At 39.2% G+C, this 22,721-nt stretch overlaps 1 protein-coding gene and 1 pseudogene across 4 annotated transcripts in view; both read left to right on the top strand.

Moving 5' to 3' along the window:
• ZNF385D (zinc finger protein 385D) overlaps window positions 1-22,721 on the top strand; it is a 696,979-nt gene that overhangs the window by 622,487 nt on the left and 51,771 nt on the right. The gene's annotated exons all lie outside the window — the stretch shown is intronic.
• On the top strand, window positions 13,664-14,068 carry LOC308529598 (small ribosomal subunit protein eS17-like; annotated as a pseudogene). Its single transcript has one exon. The product of its transcript is annotated as a small ribosomal subunit protein eS17-like (transcript).

Here is a 22,721-nt window from a genome sequence, read left to right as displayed (position 1 = left end):
TAGCTCCTATCTCTAGGCAAGAAAGATTCTCCCTAACATTAAAACCTAAGTTTAGTCCTTGTGGTCTAATGAGGAGTATTCGATTGATGAATTCACAAGAAATATTTACACGACTAAAGTAATATTCTTAAAAATAATTTGAACACTCAAAAACTTTAGTACATGAGGATGATTGCTTTTTATTAAAGAATATTTCATAGAGTAAATATTTCCATTTTCAACATTGACTGGAATTACTTTGATCTAGCTAGTTGTGTGGGTGTTTTTTTTTAATATAAGAGTTTTATACAAAAAAAAACGTAATGAAAAAAATTGAGAAATTATGCTCAAAGAAATTTGGCAAATATAACTCAGTTGGTGTTTGTTTTTTCTTCCTTTTTTTCTATGAATTGAAAAATTCAGAGGTTTTGGGTTTAGTCTTATGCTAAGTCATCCTCTGATATTGATTTAAAAATATATATATATATATAATTGATTTCAGAGAGGAAGGGAAAGGGAGAGAGAGATAGAAACATCAGTGATGTGAGAGAATCATTAATTGGCTGCCTCCTGCACACCCACTACTGGGGATCGAGCCCACAACCCAGGCATGTGCCCTTGACCGGAATCGAACCGGGGGGATCCTTCAGTCTGCAGGCCCACACTCTATCCACTGAGCCAAACCCACTAGGGCCTCTGATCTTTCTTTACTTTTCCTTTTTGGGAAACCTTATTAATTCCAAGTGCCTATCAGTTAGTTAGGCCAGATTGTACGGCAGTAATAAACAACTTCGAAATTCCAGGGATTATTGCAACAACTAATTCTTTCTCACTCACACCACACATCAGCTGTGGTTTTTTTTCCCATGTTTATTTAATTCCAGGCCCAGGCTAATGAAGCAGTCACTAGCTTAATATTACCATTTCTATGAAAGACAGAAAAGAGAGTCATGAATCAATAGACTTTTAAAGCTTTTTAATGGAAGTGAATTTATAACATATCTCTCACTTCCACTGCCAAGTCTCATGGTCAAGCCTGATTATAATGGGCAAGGAAGAATATCTCCTCTAAGGAGGGGGCGCTGTGTGAGTGAACAATAAAATACAATAGTCCCCCATGGCTTCAACTGTCACTTATGCCGAGATGTCTGAGCATTCCACATTTCTAACTTTGTTCTTTCCCTCAATTCTGACCTAACTTTCCATGAGTCATTGATCACTCACTGAGATGGCTTGTCAGCACTTCTGTTATACAGATTAAAAATGAAAAAAAAGGTAAACTCATCTTGACCATCATCTCCAACTTTCTGTTCATCCTGTTTTCCTAGTTTCATTTTTGGTCCTGCTCGTTGTCTTTGGCTCTTCTCACTATCTCAGTTCACACATTGATTCAATTGTTGGAATCCACTCCCCTCATAGTCCCAAGAAAAACATTTTTCCTTCTTTTATGCACGGTTACTACCCATTTCCTGGCATTACAGGTGGGTGTGCTGCCCATACAATTGCCCTAGCCTCAATTCTTGCCCCTTGACAATCTTCTTCATCCTGCTATCTGTTTATACTAGACAGTACATAGGTCACAGCACTTAGAAACCTTCAATTTATCTTTCTTCTGAACTTCATGGCCCTCTGTGATTTGACCACGACCTACTTTCCAAACGTTTCTTTCATTGTTCACCAGCAGTATTTTCACTGCAGACACACTTCTTTAATCTTTGTTTCTTATACTGTTCTTTTAAATTTGTTAAATGTATACATGTTCCTCTTTTTCCTTCTGCCTGTGAATTCCCATAAGAATCCATACTTTTCTAGTTACCATGCCATATTCTTCTTAAAATATGAACTTTACTAGAGGTCCGATGCACAAAAATTTGTGCACTCGGGGGCATCCCTCAGCCTGGCCTATGCCCTGTTGCAGTCTGGGACCCCTTGGAGGATGTCCACCTGCTGGCTTAGGCCCTCTCTCTGGGGGATCAGGCCAAAGCTGGCAGTCAGACATCCCTCTGGCAGCCTGGCAGCCCTCGGGGGATGTCCACTTGCCAGCGGGAGCAGGCCTAAGCTGCAGTCAGACATCCTTAGCACTGCTGAGGAGGCGGGAGAGGCTCCCACCACCACCCCTGTACTGGCAGCCATCAGCCTGGCTTGTGGCTGAGCAGAGCTCCCCCAAGTGAGAGCACACTGACCACGAGGGGGCAGCTCCTGCATTGAGCGTCTTCCCCCTGGTGGTCAGTGTGTGTCATAGTGATCAGTCATTCCCAGTTGTTCTGCTGTTAGGGTCAATTTGCATATTACCCTTTTATTATATAGTATAGAGGCCTGGTGCATGGGTGGGGGCTGCCTGGTTTGCCCCTAAGGGTGTCCCGGATCAGGGTGGGGGTCCCCCTGGGGTGCCTGATTAGTCTGGGTGAGGGGCTGATGGCTGTTTGCAGCTGGTCACACCCCTTTCAGGGTGGGGATTCCCACTGGGGTGCCTGGCCAGCCTGGGTGAGGGGCTGATGGCTGTTTGCAGCTGGTCACACCCCCTTCAGGGTGGGGATCCCCACTGGGGTGCCTGGCCAGCCTGGGTGAGGAGCTGATGGGTATTTGCAGGCTGGTCACACCCCCTTCAGGGTGGGGGTCCCCACTGGGGTGTCTGGCCAGCCTGGGTGAGGGGCTGATGCCTGTTTGCAGATTGGTCAAGCCCCACCCTCCCCAGTGGGGACCCTCACCCCATGGAGGTTTGGCCAGCCTGGGTGAGGGGCTGATGGCGGTTTTCAGGCTGGCCACACCCCCTTTAGGGTGGGAGGTCCCCACTGGGGTGCCTGGCCAGTCTGGGTGAGGGGCTGAGGGCCGTTTTCAGGCTGGCCAAGCCCCTCTGTGCGACGGAAGCTCCCAGCCTCTCCTTTTTTCTTTTTTTTTATCCTGGGATTTATTTACCTTCTATAATTGAAACTTTGTAGCCTTGAGAGGAGCTCAGAGCCGGACGCGGCAAGCGGGAAGCTTGGCTTCCTCCATCATTGGGGCAACCAAGCCTCCTGCTTGCTCCAGCTCCATGGCTGCCAGCCGCCATCTCGGTTGGGTTAATTTGCATATAGTCGCTCTGTTTGGCCTGTGGGCGTGGCTTAAGGTGTAGCAAAGGCACGGTCAATTTGCATGTTTGTCTTTTATTAGTGTAGATGTCTTTACCTCCTTTTATTGCTAGATGACATGTTTGCTAAGAATACATATTTAAATAATCCTTTTATTTATTTTTTTCTTTAGAGAGCACTTTTTATTGAAAAGATAAAAGATAGTTGTTTTTTTAAAAATATATTTTATTAATTTTTCACAGAGAGGAAGGGAGAGAGACAGAGAGTTAGAAACATAGATGAGAGAGAGACATCGATCAGCCGCCTCCTGCACACTCCCCGCTGGGGATGTGCCCACAACCAAGGTACATGCCCTTGACCGGAATCGAATCTGGGACCTTTCAGTCCGCAGGCCGACGCTCTATCCACTGAGCCAAACCGGTTTTGGCGATAAAAGATAGTTTTAAAACTTGAAGCAATGAGTTTTTTCTTGAATTAAAGCATAGCAAAGCTTTAGACTTTTTTTGTGAGTAGATGTTTCCATGGAAGAAAAATGGTTCTCATTAATCTAAGGAATTCTGAGATATTTCTCATCAAATTTTAGAGGTACAAGTTTTCATAAAGGTCATGAAGTCTAACCCTAAAGTTTTTTTTTTTTTATTCTTTGAGATTCTCTAGTTGCACAGATAAAGAATGCTTGACATTTCTAATGCCCCTTAGTGACTAGCAATCGGGAGTTAATTAGCCTAATTGTCAAGATCTGAGAACATTTCTCCTGGACTCTATTACACAATTCTCTATCCAGTCTCAGTGAATTGCCAATATATTCATTAAAGGTACCATGTTACAATTTGAATTTGCACTTTTCATTTATAATTCAGTCTTTTCGTATCTATTTCCCCTCCCTTTTTAAAATATAGAATTATAATCCAGGGATGTTGCAGTCACCTCTCAAAGGTGCCAAGAGTGAAATACTTTTGAATCTATTGTTGAGAAAGTCTATGAATGCGAAGGAGGCTTTATTTGCTGTGGATTAATATTGGCTCTAAATGTTTATTGGAATACACATTATTTGTTCAGGGACTTAGAGCGATAAAGAGACTTTTCTAATGATAAAGAAGATATCTGATATAAAATGATGGCCAGCGCCTGCAAACAAGTACAACAGGAAACAAAGCCTCTTTGGGAAAGTCAGTCAATAATGAGGTCACAGAGTCTGAGTTCTTTCCTTTCCTGAGTATTATCTTATTTACATCAGGCCCAGTGCCAGGCAAAACTAGACACAGACCTTTTTTTCCCTTTCCATTTAGCTAGGAGGTAAATCATTAGAATGGTGATCTGGAACTAAAGGTGGTAGATGAATAGTTTGTAAGGAAAAGCCAATGTCAATGTCATTTAGAAAGCAGACAGTTTTCAGCGGGAGACAAGTAAGAATTTGCTTTGTTTCTGTTCTCAAAGGGAAAATGGGAAACGTTTGCTTTTCTTGACATAGGCTTCAAATATCCCAAATGTATAATGAAAAGTATAACAAAGTACAACCGGGGCTTGACATCAGAAAGCCATGTATCTTTGGTATCGTAATACATATATGTTTAGTATGGTGTGTATTATATGTAAATATTCTATATACATATTTACATACAAGATTCTGTTTTTAGTACCTGTCCTAAAAATGTCCCACTATACCAGGCCTTTCTAATTAGTATTGTACATTTTCTTTAAGAAGAAGAAAAAAAAAGGCTTTTGTGTCTTACGAATCCATAGCTCTGTTGTAGTCTACGAGGCAATATAAAATCATTTGAAAAGGGACACATTTCTATCAGCACTTATAGATCTGGTGCAACTGGCTATAAATGCGTCTTTGGCATCGGGGAAATTGTGCTAGTTCCTGGGGTCTTTCTTTTCTGACCCATTGTCTCAAACAAAGACTCCCAGAGACAATCACTATGATGATAAAGGGCCCCATTGCAAGCATCTTGGCACAGGAGTTCATGCACCCATGTGAGACCATTGATTTGAAATGAAAGTGCTTTTTTCTTTTCTTAGCCTTGGCTCATATCATGCTTCAGATGGGTCAAAGAAAGAGACTTGATCAAGTGTCCCCTTCTCAAGATGTGTGATAAGTGCTAGCAGGGTGTGTGGAAGCAGATACCTAGAGAGATGGAAAAAGAGAAGGGACATTCAGAAGCAGGAGGAGGGAGGGGGACACCCAATGCTCAGCTGAATATTGTGGTCCCAGGCTCTTTGCATGTGAATCAGTGATGACAAATTGCATATTAGGGGTGACATGGGATAACAAAAATTCCTGCCATGTTCTTTCCGTGCATGAGGAAATCAAGATGCATGTTATTTTGCGGGTTCCATTAGGCGGATAAGAATTTTGAACTAGATACATTACATATGAATCCCTCCTTGAATCACAGAAGAATGTCACAGTGAATTTTCATGTGGACAAGAACATGGTATCTTCTTCAGTATAATGGATGAGGGAGGCAGTAAGGACCTAAAGTGCTTAAAGAAGCTGCCATGCAGCTTTGTTCAGGTGCTGGTGTATGGCCTGCTCGGTAAGAGGGGAATTAAAATTAAATTGACCAGCTAGTGATAATTTTATCTTATTGTCCAAAGCAACCGGTCCCTTACTTGTGTATACATGTGTGCGTGCACGCACGTGTACACACTGTGTATGTGACTGTCTTTCTTTCCCATACACATCAAATCTATAAAATAAATGATGAGCTAGCCATCTAATAAGCATCTGTGAAATACTAGACACCTGGATGAATTTTAAAAATGAAATGAAATTCCCGATGGTTTTGTCTACAGATGTCACACTTATGGAAACATCTGTGTCTATCTGTACCTTTGTATGTATGTTTTTTAATTTCTGAAGGGATGTTTATTCCCTCTATTTTTGTGCTATTCTTAGGAATTGAGTAGACATTAATGATAAAAATGTTCGACTGCAAAGTAATTCTTAAAGGTAGAATCTTAACTGTAACAAAAAATGTGGACAATAATAAAATATGACAGAATGTGAAATGAGCACCTGTAAAATCATAGGAGAGTTAGAGAACTTTGTCTCCAAAGTAGGAAAGGGAAGGGTTTGATATGTACTAGTAATAGACATGGAGTTTGAAACAAAACATGTTCACAGCACATTTCTTGTAGTTAGGAGACAGAAAGCTTGTACTGAAGTCTTAGTAAACCCAAACTGAATCAGATATTTAAATTAAGAATTGCAACTGCATTTATGCTCTCTGAATTCCAAACTCTTAACCTGGCATCAGAACTTTTTTTGTGATCTAGCCCATCCCTGCCATTTCTGGCAGGTTTTCACATCTCTCCTTAACTACCGCCCAACAAATCACTTGAGGGTTGAAATCAAGGCATATACGTTCTTTGGCCTGGCAGAGTCCTCCTTTATACCTCACCCCATTCCACACACATGTGCTTATGCACAGATGGGGCATATGTTGTGTCCTAGTGCATACATGCATGGCTGTACACAAACATGTACAAATACATTCACCCTCTTTGCCTGGCTGATTTCTACTTCCAGGCTTCTGTATAAGCTCTGTGTCCCAGCACCTTTGAAATGGTATATCTCCCTACTTGTCAACCCCGCCAAAGTTTCACTTCCTTGATGGATCATACACCTCTGTCCTATATATCTTTATCCCAGCAATTCAAAGTTTCGCATTAAAACAATCAATAAATAATAATATATTACTTTTGTAATACTCCCTCCAAGATATTTTTCCATTGATTTTGTTTGTTTGTTTGTTTGTTTGTTTTTGTTAGAGACAGTGGAAGGGACGGGGGGAGGAGAGAGAGAGAGAGAGAGAGAGAGAGAGAGAGAGAGAGAGAGAGAGACCAATGTGAGAAAGACACATTGATTGATTGGTTGCCTCCCACATGCCCCTGACCAGGGCTGGGGATCAAAACTGCAACCAAGATACCTGCCCTTGACTGGGAATGGAACCCGAGACCCTTCAGTCTGAGGGCCGATGCTCTAACCCCTGAGAAAACTGGCCAGGGCAATATATTAATTTTATTTTCTGGAAGACCATCCTAAGAATTCTTTTAACAGCAAAAACTAACACAGTCTAAAATATGCAGTAATGGTTTGAGGGCATATAGTCCATAAATTTGACTAATTGAACTTTATTGCATTTACCAATTTATAATACAAATCAAAGGCATTAACCAGTGTAACTCAGACTTTGAATATGCAACCCTTGGGTTGAGCATTTTTCAGAGACAGCATAAAATTAAGTTGCTATTTTAATTATCATAATTGCATTCAGATTCATCATTAAATTACTGTGCTACTTCAGTTTCTAATGAGAGTTAAGAACATTTTAAAAAGCTCTATTGAGTCAGATTGACTATGTACTAACTTCAACTGGTGACATTGGTATCAGGTTAAATTTGAGGGCAGCGAGCATATTTAACTCCGTGGGGCAGAGCCTGTGCCACTCGGACCCTGCACAGCCAGGGCTCTAGCTTGCTTTTGTTATGACTCAGTTTGAGGTCAGCCTTGACAACACTTTACACTTAAGTGACTGCTCAAATCAATCACCCTCAGACCCACAGTTGGTGCCTGGCCAAACTCCAAGGTGAAGGTCAAGATGCAGAATGTGTAGCAGTAATGATGCCCATTTAGACCTTATTTTATTCTTTTTTCCCCCCAGTTTTCTGTTTCCCCAGGAGTTCTCTGGTAGAGTTAAATGAAACCAAAAAAAAAAAAATGCATTTCTTTCATGCTGCCCAGGAAGTAAAAGAACGTGTGGAAAGGAATATATGTTCCATCCTTCTGAAATGGTCAGCGATTTAAGTCTGAATCATGAACTTGAGGTTATTTATTTATTCTTGTATCCATTTCTTCATACTCACTCATTTATCTGTATGGACTTTTGCAATATATCAGAGGCTGCAGAGATGAAAAGTAAGAGGCAGAACACAAGTTCTGTCTGCAAGATTGGGAAGACAAGAAATAACCCCCAACTCTAATACAGGGTAGGAAATGATTTGTCAGGAGAAAATAGCAGATGTGGTGCCATGTAAATCTAGAGCAATTGGAATGACCCTCTCATATGGGAGGAAGAAAGAGGCACAGATATTATTAACCGGCATGTGCTAAACTTAATGTCAAGGGTGTGTAATCCCTAGATTAACTCCTTGGATGAAATGTTACTTTCATGGGTACTCAGCATTTGCTTGGTTTTAGATGTGGCTCCTGCCCTCCAGTGACTCACTTTAGTGGAGGAGACAGAGAACAAAAGGCTATGATAACCAAGTGGTTTAGAAATTCTATGCTAGAGGTGTGTGAAGGTTATGGGAGTATCTGACTCTGGGGAGAAGACCTTCTTAATTTGCAGATAAAGAGACCTGGTTCTGAATCAAATCACTTGACTGAGGTCAACAAATTCGTAGGCGGCACAGCTACGATTTGAGCTGAGTTTGGATTCCTCCCAAGGCTTTTGCCTTTCTGTCTCCTCTTAGGCAGCAAAACGCTTAATCCGCCCATAGTCCTTGTTAGCACTCGCCCCTGGTTGCTAATGGATATCACTGTATCTGTGGGATTATTCAGGGTAGCCCTCTTATTTTGCAAAAGCCTCTGATACCCAAAGGTGCTGCTGTTAATGGTTGCCTTTTCATATCAGCCCCTGGACTTGTTAAATGTGTGTCTGCCCACATCTATGCTCTTTATGTCTTCATTGTGCTTTTCGCCTGCATGGAAGCTGGTAAGAGAAGATAAGGTTAAGGGCCAAAGCTTTTTGCTAGTCTACATTTTGTTAATGAAAACTATGCTGTTATTTTTATTATTTTGCCAGACAAGGAAAGCTTCATGTGTATTGGAAAATAACATCTTTGATCTCTCTGTGTAAAATTTATAGCAGATAACTTAGGAGTTGCATGTGAAGCCATTTCACCTTAGTTTTTCTATGTATGTTGATTTTGTAATACTCTCTAGACAGTGAAAGAATTCTCTGGAAGAACAAGACTCAGGTCTTTAATACAAAAGAAAAAGAAAAGTCTGTTTTTTTTTTTTTATTTGGGGCATTAAATATTATTTTTTCTAAATGAGTATACAAAATTATCAATTAAAGATAAAAAAAATTAACTACACTAGAAGAGATTAAAGTCTTGCAGGATGTATATTAACTCCTAGGAATTTCGGCTTTGGAAAAGTGCTTTAATTCTTTCAGGCAACTAAGGTGATATTTAGTGCAGTCATTTTAGTAATTGAAAATCCAGTAAACTAGAAAGGGTTGGTTCAGAGCTCACAAATGCAAGCTTCCTCCTATGTTAGGAGACATTTTAGATCAGTGTACAGTGGTATTTTAAAATAAGGTAATATAGTCTAGAGTTCAAGGTTATAAATCGTTTTCCCTATAAGGTTGACAATTTCCTAAACAGGAAAACCAGTGTGGCTTTTATTTCTATAGCTTTTAAAATTTCAATATGTCATTATATAAGTTATTGCACTTTAGCCTCATACAGAACTTTTTTTAAATGTTATAAAGGTATTATTTCTAAGTTATTGATATCCTCATTTTAAAGAATATTTCCTGCCAAAGAATATGAGTATCAGAAATTGGACAGAAGTAACAGTTATCTCCCTATTTGTAAAATCTCTCCTTTGCAAATAGTATGGAAAGATATATTTGTAATGTAGTATCCTTCTTCTAGTTATTTCCAGGTACCTGTATGTGTTAACTTTTGTTTCCAGGAGAGGGGGAAATTACTCATCACCCTGAAGGATGAATGGGTCTTAAAAAGGCTTTGGAAACAGTAGATGAAGACCAGTATCTTACTTCAAAATAATCCAAGATTCTATCCAGATTATGCATCTTTGTGTTAAAACCACTGATCTAAGAGCTATGGTTGGAGCAGTGATAGAATAATTCACTTGTCATGGCTGTCAAACCATTGAGTGTTTCCGTCCACTAACATTCCTTTCATTCAAAAGGGTAAAGGTACCATCTTTCCTCATACTTCCAATTAGTGGGGGAAGGTAAGATAGTTTTCCTAAGTTGTATCCTATAAAACTTTATTTTTTTTAGTGCAAAAAGTAATGAAGAAATCAAGTGGGCCTTGATTGACAAAATGTTTTATTTTTTAAAAAACAGAACACATTTATAATGCATAAAGCAAATGCATTCAATTTGTAGGTACTTTGTGGTCAGGTTAATGCATTTGAGATGTTACTTGTCTTTACTTAAAACAGTAAGAAATCTGCCTTTATTTTATCTTCATCAAAATCCCACCCAGTGTAAATTTCTGAACTGTTAGGAATTTCTGGTTTTCTCAGCTCTCTTCTTATTCCAGAAGGGAAAATAAAACATTCACTATAGTGTGTCACACCCCTTGGTTTGGGCAATGAACATATTGAATTTGGGGTACCTCAACTCACACTCAGTTCAACAGCAAACATTACGAAAATCACATAAATGGCTATTTAGGATACCTGTGGCATATTTCAGTTTAATGAAAGCTTTACACAAATACATGAGCATATATGTGTAGCTTTACCTTTGGTGTGAAAATGAAAATAAAACTTTCCATAGCTGCATAACATACACATATATCATGTAGCAATATGGTAAATATACACTGTCAAAAGTTACAATAAAAAAGTCAGCCCTAGTTGACTTATTTGTCTAGAATATAGTTCAGAAAAGGTATTTCTGTAAGGGAGCCTGGTATTAAATACTTTAGCTTTTATAAATCACACTGTCTCTGTCACAACTACTCAACTCTGACACTGTCACATGAAAGCAGCCATTGGCGATATGTAAGCGAATAATCTGAGTTCCAATAAAACTTTATTAAAACATGCCCAGGGCCCTACTTCACATATACCAGGTCTAGAGGCCTCCAGATATTCAGCTATTTAATTTTTTTCAATTATTTGCATATGAAAAACAAACCACTGTGAGTGTGACAGTGGGAACAAATACTTAAATATCACAATTATTTATTTTAATAATGTTTAGCATCTTAGTAGTATTATTACAACTATTAATATATCTCATGATTCTGAGATTAAGCAGGGACTTTTATTTGGGTGAGGGAGGAGGTGGACTGTCTTCTGTGTATTTCCAGTGAAATGGCAGCTGCATTGGAGCCTTCACAAAGCCTTCTCACTCACATGTTAGGCTGTTGCCTGTTGGCTGGAACCTCAGGTGGACTGTCTGCCAGAGCAACTATCGGTGGCCTCTCTATGCCCTGGGCTTCTCACAGGATGGCAACTGGGTTCCAAAAAGATAGCCAGGCTGATAATGTGTTTCCTTTTGACCTAAAGTCATAACAGTGGCCTTCCATCATATCATACTGGTTGAGACAGGCCCCAGGCCAGAGTGTCAGTCACAGTATAAGATGGTCATGTGAGATGGGAACTTGCTGTGGTCATCTTTGTAAAATAAAATCTGCCACAGTGATCTTCCATTCTATTCCAATAGAAAAAGCAGGGTGGCATGGTTTGGATAGCGAGGGAAAAATCGGGTCAGTCACAGGGAAAGACTGATTGTGGTGGCGAAGGCAAGCAGGAGCTGAATTCAGGTTGGTATAAGGTTCAAAAGCCCAGAGCCATACATCAAAGCAAAAGAATTTTAGGGATACTGCATATATAAAAGATGAATGGGTAGCCTCCACTTTTCAGATTAAGATTTTGAATCCAAACTCAGACATACAAGACAGGGAAGCAGAAAGAGGCCTCTAGAACCAGAAGAGTGAGGTGTCTTTGGCATTGAAGCCATGTTCTGACCAGGAACTTCACCATCATCCAGGGGTCTGAATCCCACTGCAAGTCAAGGACAACCCATAGCTTAGAGTGGGGCCGATGAGTGTTCCTAGCTAGGAAGGAAGAACCAAATGTTCACTGTGAAGCTGAAACCTGACAGGTGCCACAGAAGCAAAAATCTCACTGCAAGAGCTGCCTCAACTGGTTGGTTTGACATCACGAATCCAAAAATAGAGGAAACAGCCATTCTGGGAACTTAAAGAGTAAGGAAAGTCTTTAAAACTCCTTCCCCTAACTTCTCTCATTTTTGCGCTCAATAAACCATTATCTGCAGTAGAGCCCCCGGAAGAGCCCTTCCGAGCGTGCACCTTGATATGGGAGCCCTGAGACATCTGTTGTGTCATTTCAGTTCTCTCTCTGCTGTACCCAGCTCTCTCTGTCTGTGGACCAAATGTGCCTATTTTTTGCTCCACTGATTTAATAGCCCCAGGAAAAGTTGATAATGTGATCATAGAGTTCTGTCTGAGTGAAATGTCTCCAGTTTTATCTCCAGCCATTCTGTGGGGCTCCGTGGACCCTCAAGACTCTAGGTTTTGCTCCATTCAAGCTCCTTTTGATATAGAGCCTATTGGAATTCATCTTTCAATTGTGTGTGTGTGTGTGTGTGTGTGTGTGTGTGTGTGTGTTCTTATCCCTCTATCAACTGCAAGAAAAATTTGCCTTATTATTTAGCAGTGTTTTAACAGGTTTCAGTCCATTAAAAGCAAAAGAGAGCATTAAATAGCATTCTTTAGCTTTTAACTGGTGAGCTTTCATCGGCTTATTAATAGACTTTCACTGCAAATGTGCTTGTTACATGCGAGGGCTTTAGGCCGATTCCAGCAGCAACAGCGGTGTCCTCTGGGACTAGAAATCCAATTGTAAGTTCTACCTCCAGGTAGTGCTTTTGGACTGCTTGGAGAGATTAAACAAATAAATGCTAAAACGTTCCTTCCAGAGAGTTGGATTTATTCATCCTCTAAAACCCTTGGCCTAAGAGAACAGCTAAGACTTATGTAGCAAACTGCCCAGTGGGCACAAGTCCTTTCCAAGGCAATCTCCTCAGTGTCATTTCTGTCCTGTTTCTATAGAGCTGTGACTTTGGATGGGCAGAAGGTGGAGGACCAGGTAAATCAGAGCCATGCATTTCAGGTCTTCTGCAGATGCACTAGGATAAGATTACAAGCTTTGTCTTGGTTGCAGTACCGTAAAATATTCTATTCTAGATATGGAGATACGTGCAGGCAACACAAGGCTAATTGATATTAGCTCTTTGTAGAACTGGAGTTCTATCTCCTTTCTCATAATAAGAATTGTGCTGTTCTTCTTGCCTTAACTGCCAGGTAGATTAGAACAAATGTGATGAACAATTAAAATTTTGAAGTTAATGGAAGGGAAGAAGAAGATCAAGCACAAGAAGAGAAAGAGGTCATCAAGGATAGGCAACCCTGCCCTCGCAATGCCTGTCTTATATGTGTCTCCTATGTGTCCTACTTGACAAAGAGGCCTCCTCCTAGGTCTCTGCCTGGAACATAATTAGCATGAAAAAAAACTGTTACTAAGAAAAAGCAAAAGGTCTTATATCATTTTATTTTTTAAAGAAGAAGAGATACATTTTATCTCTGTGCCATAGAATTAAAAAAAAAAATAAATCCAGCCATAGAGTTAAAAAAAATCCAAAAGAGACTACTCAACCTGGAAAGATTGTGATGCTGTTCATAAATCCAATGTGAAAGTTACATCTTCCCACCCACTTCCAACTGAGCGTGGTGAAAGCTGTTAAGGAAGAGTGACTTGGTTTTAGCAAATAAGGACATTACATGTTCAGCTTTCACCAGGACCCACCAAGATGGGCTGTGTTCGCACCAAGATCATGAAGGAGGCGGCCCAGGTCATCACTGAGAAGCACTACCAGCACCTGAGCAACAGCTTCCACACCAATAAGCGCATGTGCAAGGAACTTGCCATTATTCCCAGCAAGAAGCTCCAAAACAAGATAGCGGGCTATGTTACACATCCGATGAAACGGATTCAGAGAGGCCCCATGAGAAGTGTCTCCCTCTGGCTGCAGGAAGAAGAGAGAAAGGAGAGATGATTATGTTCCTGAGGGCTCAGCCTAGATCAGGAGATCTTTGAAGTTGATCCTGACACTAAGGAGATGCTGAAGCTCTTGGATTTTGGCATTCTGTCCAACCTGCAGGTCATTCAGCCTATAGTTGGAATGAATTTCAAAACACCACATGGAGCCATTTGAATCTTTCTGCTGTGCTATAATATTATCAATAAACCATGGACAACCAAAAAAAATACATTTTTATTGCATTTATTTGTAATAATAACAATAGCACACACATCTATAACATATACTATGAGTCCAGCATGCTAATATATTACATATATTTATTTACTTAATTTGCACAACTGATCATCAAATGTCCTTATTATTATAAGGAATAGAGAGGTTAAGTACTTGCCCAGAGTCACACAACTGGTAATGATGGAACCAAGAGTGGAATGCAGCAAATCTAGCTTCAGAGGCCTGATCCTGGGCCATAATCTTGTTGCTCTGTGATGCAAGGTTGAGATCCAGCTATATGTGTTGTATTTTTAGTAAGCATATTATTTTATTCTCATTCCTCAATCAAGTTTCCTCCATTCTAATACTATATTCATGTTATGTATGGATGTGTTATCTATTGCATGTGTAATTACAGTTGGAAGTGATATAGTAAAGGTAAAGTATAGACAGTGAGGATGATAATTGTGTTGTTAGATGTACTGTCAGGATGTTAGGTAAAATGTAGAATTTGCAGTGTCCACCAAATATCCATGTACTCCCCTCCATTTTTAAGCCCTTCTTGCATATATGTATATTGGAGCCTTGTAATTCATTTTAGCAAATGTGATTATGAGCAGATACGATAGATTGTGAACCACTCCACTTAAAGAAAAAAAAAAAAAAAAAAAAAAAACATCATGGAAGACCAAAGTTCTGAATTAAGGGCCAAACTTTTTGTTAAATGTGAAAGATTTAAAATTTCTGGAAGAAATTCTCCTGGAGAACTTTTGAAGGTACAATACTAGCTCTCCTTAAATATCTGGTGTGTCACCATGTAGAAGAATAAATGAAGCCTCATTCTGTATGGCACAAAAGTATACAACCTGGGCTATTTGGTGAAAAATACAGAGGGGCTCACCAGGTTCAATGTAAAAAAGAACTTATTTTTGATACCACATATGGCCTCCCCATTACACATGTAAATAATTTATTTATTGTACAATTTTGTTTGTTTGTCACCTCCAGTGACTAGAGAAGTTCCTTAAGATCAAAATATGTCTGTCTCAGTAATGACTGTTTTCCTAGTGCCTTGCATACTCTCTTAGCTTATTTTTGAAAAAGCATGATGTAAGTAGTCATCAAATGAATGAATGAATGAATGAGCAAATGAGCAAATGAAAGAACTTTCTATCAAATAGAGCACTCCAGATATTTCACTTTCTGTGGAGGAATTCTGGTACAGAACATGTGAGTAGTCATTAAGAATTTTTGGAGCAAATTCCAGCTCTGGATTGTGGTAATGTTAGATGTAATGTCTATTCCAGTGCCCAGATCCTCTGATTTTTATCTCTTTACAGTTGAGCTTTCCTGAGAGTTGAAGCCTTTTGCTTTTTATTCCCCAACATACTGTATAGGAAATTTAGTCAAGATGTTTGCTGTTGCAAAACCACAGAGAAATATTGCAAGCATATTTTTTAGCCCTACCTGTTTGTGAGGACATTTATCATCTTTTGATAACATGTCATCATGTTCAGAGAAATGGACAGCTTGTACTTTGTAATCAGGACGGGAGGCTGTGACATGACTGATGGGAGCCTTCATCAGGTATCATCGTAAAGTACGTGTGTCTGAAATGTGCATTTGAAAGACTTGTACTTGCATTTATGACACTTTGCTCCATTTCTTCATATGCAGCTAAAAATTAATGCATACAGTGACTCCTCAACTCAAGTTGGGTGCTCATATGTATGCATGGTCCAATTTTGATTATCAGTCAGATTAGCCTCATTAATCAGTGAGCATCCCATCCACTCAGCTGGTCATTGAATGGATTTGGGACTCTAGATTAATTCTTTTAATAGAAGCTGTGAAAATCAATAGCCACTCAATGCCTACAACAGGATTCTGTGTCAGGTAGGTATTCCAAGACTTATGATAATTTACTGTCACCAGGGAGCTTTTATTTTTATTTTAATGATAAAACCAAAATAGAATATTACAATGTATGCCCAAAGGTACAGACAAAAAGGGTAATACATGTGAGAGGGTGTGTGAATGGGGTAAAGGCGAGGTATTACTTTAGGAAGTAGACATGATTCGGAATCAGACTCTAGGTTTCTAATCTCTGTTGTACCATTTAACTTTTTCATTTGTCAAATAATCAAGTGTGATGAGGATGATCCATAATGCAGTTAAGGCACCTATCTTAATGGCTGGCACATAGTAGGTACTATGAAATGGTAGAGAGATCACTGTTACTATTTACCATTGTGATCATTATCATGGTCAGAATTATTGGATTCATGTGTAATTTTGAGATAGGAGTAGATTTTCCCACTCTTCTGAGGTCTACACAAATGGGGGGGAAAGGAAACCCCATGGAGGAAGCTGATATTTAGCAAGGTCAGAGATGGTGGTAGAGTCGAAAGAGTGCCAAGGTATTTTGGGACCTTTGATATACCACAAAGGCGAGAATCAATGATGCCAAATGAACATTCCTTACCACCAGCTGACAGTTTAGGACAATTTCAGTTCTTTCCTCACGTCTGCTCCAGTATTTAGTAGAGCTTGCCCTTCTTTAATGATGTGGGTATGTCTTTATTGCCCACATTATGGCCCATCTCCATCTTTAGCCAATAAGGAAGCCTTGTGGGTTAGGATAAGCATTTTTGGGAGGAATCTCCCTGAGCCAGATTCAGAACCACCTACATGTGGAACAAGCCTTGGCATGGGGTCTAAGGAAATAAATCATAGGACCTGAGGGTATCTGGTTCCAGAGAAGATGAAGAAAGCTCATTCCATTCTATCCTCCTCCAAATTACAAGTATAAATCCTGGACAGAATACCTACGGAAACAATCAGAAGACTTTGAAGGGTGGAGAGACTAAGGACCTTAGGATGACCCAGTGGGAAGTACCCTCTTTTTTGTCTGTTTCTTTATTTTGTTTTTATTTTGTTGTTATTGTTGTTATTGTTTTGCCTTCTTATATCCCAGCCTGGGTGCCAGAGCAGCCTGCAACCTGGAACTAGAAATGGTTGCAGACCCAAGGAAAGTGTGCTGTTTCTAGTCCTCTTCTAGACCCAGAAGACAGTAGCCCTATAGATAGAACCTTTGTGGCCATACACACCCTTCTCTAGGTGAACATCCCTGGGGGGGACCAAAACTGAGGGGAAGTGTCCTGTTGACCAGCATGCTCAATGCCGCTGCAGGCAGAGGCAGTGTCCCTCTCCAACAGGCCCTGTGGAAACTGTCCAGAGGAGCCCTGTGGACCCGTCCCAGCCTGTGAAAATGGATCCTTTTAATATCCTTCCTTTACTAACTGGCATGATTTTAAGCTTTGTCAGTAGAGGGCACTGGAGAGACACTGCAGGAGGAAGATGTGGTCTGTCTTCCTGGTTTTAAGTACTCACTGGCTAGATTCTTGCAGTGTGGACAGCTTCTCCCATAAATACCCAGTTCCTGGTGTAAATCTAGAGGCACCCACAAGTCAGCAGCTTCTCCCAACACACCCCTATGGCAATTTGGTCAGCTTTGTGCTCCGGTGAAATACCAGCCCATGGACAGCTTTCCCTGGTACCTAGAGGACAGATTTCCAGGAAGGTCCCATGGCAACCTCTCAACCATTCAGTGAGCCATCACCATACCCTCTACCACAAGCTCTTTAGGCACAGACCTCAGCCCTAGGAGTGTTGTCTGCTCCCACATTTAGTAGTTCTATATTACTTAGAGATCTCTTTACTTATTAGTAGCCAATCATCATCAAGCAACCCCCTATTACAGTTAATAGTAAACTTCCCTTGTTCAGATTACTATGTAGTTTCTCTCTACTGATTGGACCTCGGGCGTTAAAGAATGACACCAACAGCATGATCCATAAAAGAAGGGGAAAAAAGACAAATTGGACTTCATCAAAATCAAAACGTTTGAGGTGCCACAGTCTGGGAGAAAATATTTTCAATTCACATATCTGCCAAGGATCTTGTACCCAGAATGTATAAAGAACACATTAAACTCTAAGAAGACAGACATTCCAATTCAAAAAACGGGCAAAGCCTTGACCAGGTATTTCACTAAGGAATGCATGTATGGGAAGTAAGCACATGAGAAGATAGTCAACATCATGAGCTTTTTGAGAAGCGCAAATTAAAGCCATGATAAGAGTCTACTGCACACCAACTAGAATGGCTAAAATAAGATAAATAAACCCAATGCCAAGTACTGATAAGGATGCTGAGCAGCTGGAACGCATTGCTGGTGGGAATGCAAACTGGAACAGACACTGAGGAAAACACTTGGCAGTTTCTTGTAAAGGGAAATGTATACCTGCAATGGGACCCAGCAACCTTACTCCTGGGGATTTGCCCAAGAGAATTGAAAACTTATGTTCACTTGAAAACCTGGATACAGATTTTTATAGCAGTTCTGTTAATACTTAGCAAATACGGGAAACAACCCAAATGACCTTCACTGGGCAAATGGATTAATGAACTGGGATATATCAATACAATGGATTGCTACTCAACAACAAAAAAGACTAAACTATTGTTCCGTGCAGCACCTTGGGCAGATCTCCAGGACATCGTGGTGAATGAACAAACCCAGGCTCAAAAGGTTCCATACTTCATTGTTCCATTATGTTATTAAATTCTCCAAATTATACTGTGCAGTAGTTTTCAAGGTTTAGAGTTGGAGAGAGCCTGCAATGGGTAGCGCGAGCAAGTTTCTTGTGAGTGATTTAGCAGTCTATTTCCTGGTGTGGTGGTGATTACAAGAATCTCTACACGAGATAAAAATTCACAGAAATATACATCTTAAAAGATTTAACATTTATCATGATAAAACTGATAAAAGCTGAACAAAATCTGTAGTTCAGTTAAGAGCACTGCCCAGCATTGGTTTTTCCGATCTTGATCACTTTGCTATGGTATATAAGATGTCATCATGGCAGGGATCTGGATGAAGACTACAGGAGAATGCTTTCTATGCTATTTTTACAACTTCTCTGTAGGTGTAAAATTATTTTAAAGTAATAATTAAGCAAGCAAACAACAATAACAACAAAAACAGAGGTAAGCTGAAGGGCACTGTGGTAGAAGGATAGAACTAGGGTAGGGCTGCAGAGGCCAGGGATTAGTCAAAGCCATACCTGTGGGTTTCTGAGTCAGTTGACCTAGTTAGAGGCCGGGATTGGCACTTGAAAATAATTTCACAGATAATTCTACCGATTACAGAGGTTAGGGAAATTCTGATTTAAAGGAATTCTAAGGCAAAAGATAGCTTTGCCTTGAAGGGGGTATTTTCCCAGGTTCCCTGGGTTTATGATGGTTGGTGACACTATTTACCTTGGCTTGAACTTTCATTGATTCTGGGAAAGAATGATTTAGAGCAGGGTCAGAATTTATTGTTTCTCTGTAAAGTACGCAATGGGAATATTTTAGGCTTTACTGGCCGTATAGTCCCTGTCATGCCTACTCAGCTCTGCCACTGTAATGTGAAAGCAGCCATAGATAGTGCATAAATGAATGGATGTACCCATATCCCAATAAAACTTTATTTATAAAAACAGACATTGAAACAGAGTTGGCCTGCAGTCCACAATTCATTGACCACTGATTTAAAGTAGGAGTCAACTAATGATGATCCTAGGCCATGAACTATTGCAATCCTACTCATAATTAATAAGCAAATGAGTTCTACTTATTCTGCTCTTCTCAACCTATTTACTGCATTGACCTTAGTTTTGGCCTCCTCACTTCAAAAACATTAATGAAATTGTTCAAAACTAGTTCAAACTACTGAGGACAGTGAAGGGTCTAGAAACCATACCACAGGGAAAGTACTTGAAGCAACTAGGACTTAACCTGGAGAAATAGTTGAGAACAGTGTCCAAATACTTTAATATTTGGAAAAGAGATTATGACATTTAAAAAATTTTAAACAGAGGGTTGTTTGTTCACTCATTTATCCAGTGACTCTGTATCAAACACTTACTACATTCATGTGCTTTTCTAGGCCCCCAACATACACTAGCAAGCCAAAAAGTGAAAGGAAGTTGTAGAAAGATGGCTTTCAGTTCCATAAGAAAGGCTTCCCTAAAAATTAAAAGCTATCTGGAAAATGAACTCTGGGCTACCTTGGAAGACATTGAGTTCTGTCTTTGGAGTTGTTCAAAAGCAATCTAACAAATAGAATAAGCTATCCTGGGCACTTCAGTGGGGAAGAGGAATACATCTGCTCTCCCAACCCCAGGGCTTATGTTGAGCTACACAGAGGTTTTGAGGTCAGAACTCTGAATTCCTCACTCCAACTTGAATCCCTGTATTTATTAATAGTTGAGCTTCTGCATAGTCTTTTTCCCTCAGCTAAAAATATATCTTAAAACCACTGAGATAATGATTTTAATCAAATGCCCTGTGAGATACAGCTCTTCTAAATTTTGAGTTATTATTTTATAAAGTAGGCAGTAACAAGTGGTGCACTTCAAAATTATAATACATGAGCTGAAACTGTAGATTTGAATGGAATGTATAGGAATCCCAAAGGTTATGTTCTCTGTTGGAAATAATACCTATTCTTGATAATATCTTCATTTTACTTTTTTGGGGGGTTGCCTTTTATTTCTAAATAAGTGTTTTACCTCATTTATTGCATCTCATCCCTTTTGTGTTCAATTTTTTCCAGTCTGTACATTCTGATATATAATGTCACTTATGTTCCTATAATGCAACAAAGTCTATCTGTATCCCCATTTTTATGATGGTAGAAATCTTAATCGTATGCCTTCCAGGTAACTCAGTCACTCGGTGATTTCTCAGCCAGCATCTTAGACAGGTTTGCGCTTCCTGTCACACTCACTCTGCCTAGCATTGGAGTCAGCCTCAATAAATCAATTCACAAATCTGGAAAGCCTAGAAGATTAAATAAGTAGTGAAGGATTACCTTATGTGATAAATAAACTTGAAATGTGCTTTTTGAAAATGACATTTAGTGATTTATGGACCTAATGAAATGGCAGTTAATGATGCTGCTATTTGGTTAAAATGCTTGAGAACACCATATATGTCCAGATAGCCATCTGAATACATTTGAATCGTAAGATAGCTTTAAATTAATTGCTACTTTGAAATGACTCATTCCCCCTGAAATAAGTTGAAATGATTCATAACCCCTGAAATAAGTTGACTGCGTTTGTGGGATGACCTTACAAAATTGAACAAGTCAAATGTAATACCACCCGTCAAATAGCTTACTAGTGAATCAGGTCATATGTGTTATGAATTTTCGTATCATTACAGTGGAAAAGAAATCCTCTCCATCTTCTGGATCTTGGCTTATTGAAAGGAGCTGGTGATCTGGCTGCATGAGATGAGAATGAGGGAATTGTTAAAGAAAGGAGGATGAATTGATATTGAGTGATCAAAGGCTTAACCTTACTGTTATACCAAGTTACTCATCCTCCTGAGACCCCTTTTTTCCCTATACAAGTGAGAAGTTTATTCTTTTTTATTTTCTTCCTTTCTTCAAATAAATATATGAGGCCACCATGATTATGACATGCCACTACCTCTTTATATAGATGTTTTAGGGGAATTATATTAATATAAAGTGCATTTTAAAAACAGATATTTCTAATATCTGATGGCTGTAGATTTTATTTCCATTTCTTAAAGAAGACCAGCAGGAATAATCAGTGTGTTTAAATAGCAGTAATTACCATAGATTCTGCTTGCATTAATACTGAGTACATTATGAAGCATTTGTCATAGCTAATGCATTTCTGTCAAATCAAGTAATATTGGAAGGGGGATTTTGTGATGAATATTAATGTAAGAGACAGCCATAAGTAAAGCAAATTATAGAGGCAGGTAAGTGTAGAATTAGCTGCAATTGCAATGTAGCCTTTCATTACAAATTAAGTTCTTATGATGTTAATAAAAATGTAAGTTTCTAGGTAGTCATCAGGAGCTGCTGAACACTGATAGGGAATAGGAAATACTTTTTGGTACTCTTCATTCTAAATCAAAAGCTTTAAATACTCTGTCATGCAAACGAATATTTGCATGCCTTAATTTTTTATTCTTGCCTTTAAATAAATATTCTTTTGTAGAAATCTACTCGTTAGTGGAGTTAATTTATTTTAACTCCAATGTTAGTTGCAGATGCATATGTTTAGAGAATAAATTAAGTAAATAGAGTACTTTGTGTTCATTGAAGCTGGATTCTGTATAAATAAGAGATCATTAACACATCATTACATGTGTTAATTACACATGTTAAATTATGGATCAGGTCTGAGAAGGAAAATTTCCACAAAAGTTACATAAAGCAAAGATAAATTTCTCAAGTGGTATCCTAGATGAAATTATACAGAGAAATATGCATTTCCTGTCTGAATATTGAACTAAATTAACTTACAGTTCTAGAATCTTCTAAAGTTTTCCATACAGGGAATAATACCAATACTTCTAGGCTACCAGTTCAAGTATAAAAATATTAACTTGATAATTTATGTTTTGGATCTGAAATAGTTAATATCTGTATTGAAGATATTCACAATTTTGAATAAAATGGATTCTCATTTCTTTCAGAGACAATAGCCATTTGAATAAAAGGGATTCTCATTTGTTT

Source organism: Myotis nattereri (genome assembly GCF_964212035.1).
Source record: "Myotis nattereri genome assembly, chromosome: 14".
Classification (NCBI taxonomy): Eukaryota; Metazoa; Chordata; class Mammalia; order Chiroptera; family Vespertilionidae; genus Myotis; species Myotis nattereri.
This window is presented reverse-complemented; position numbering and strand designations above follow the sequence as displayed.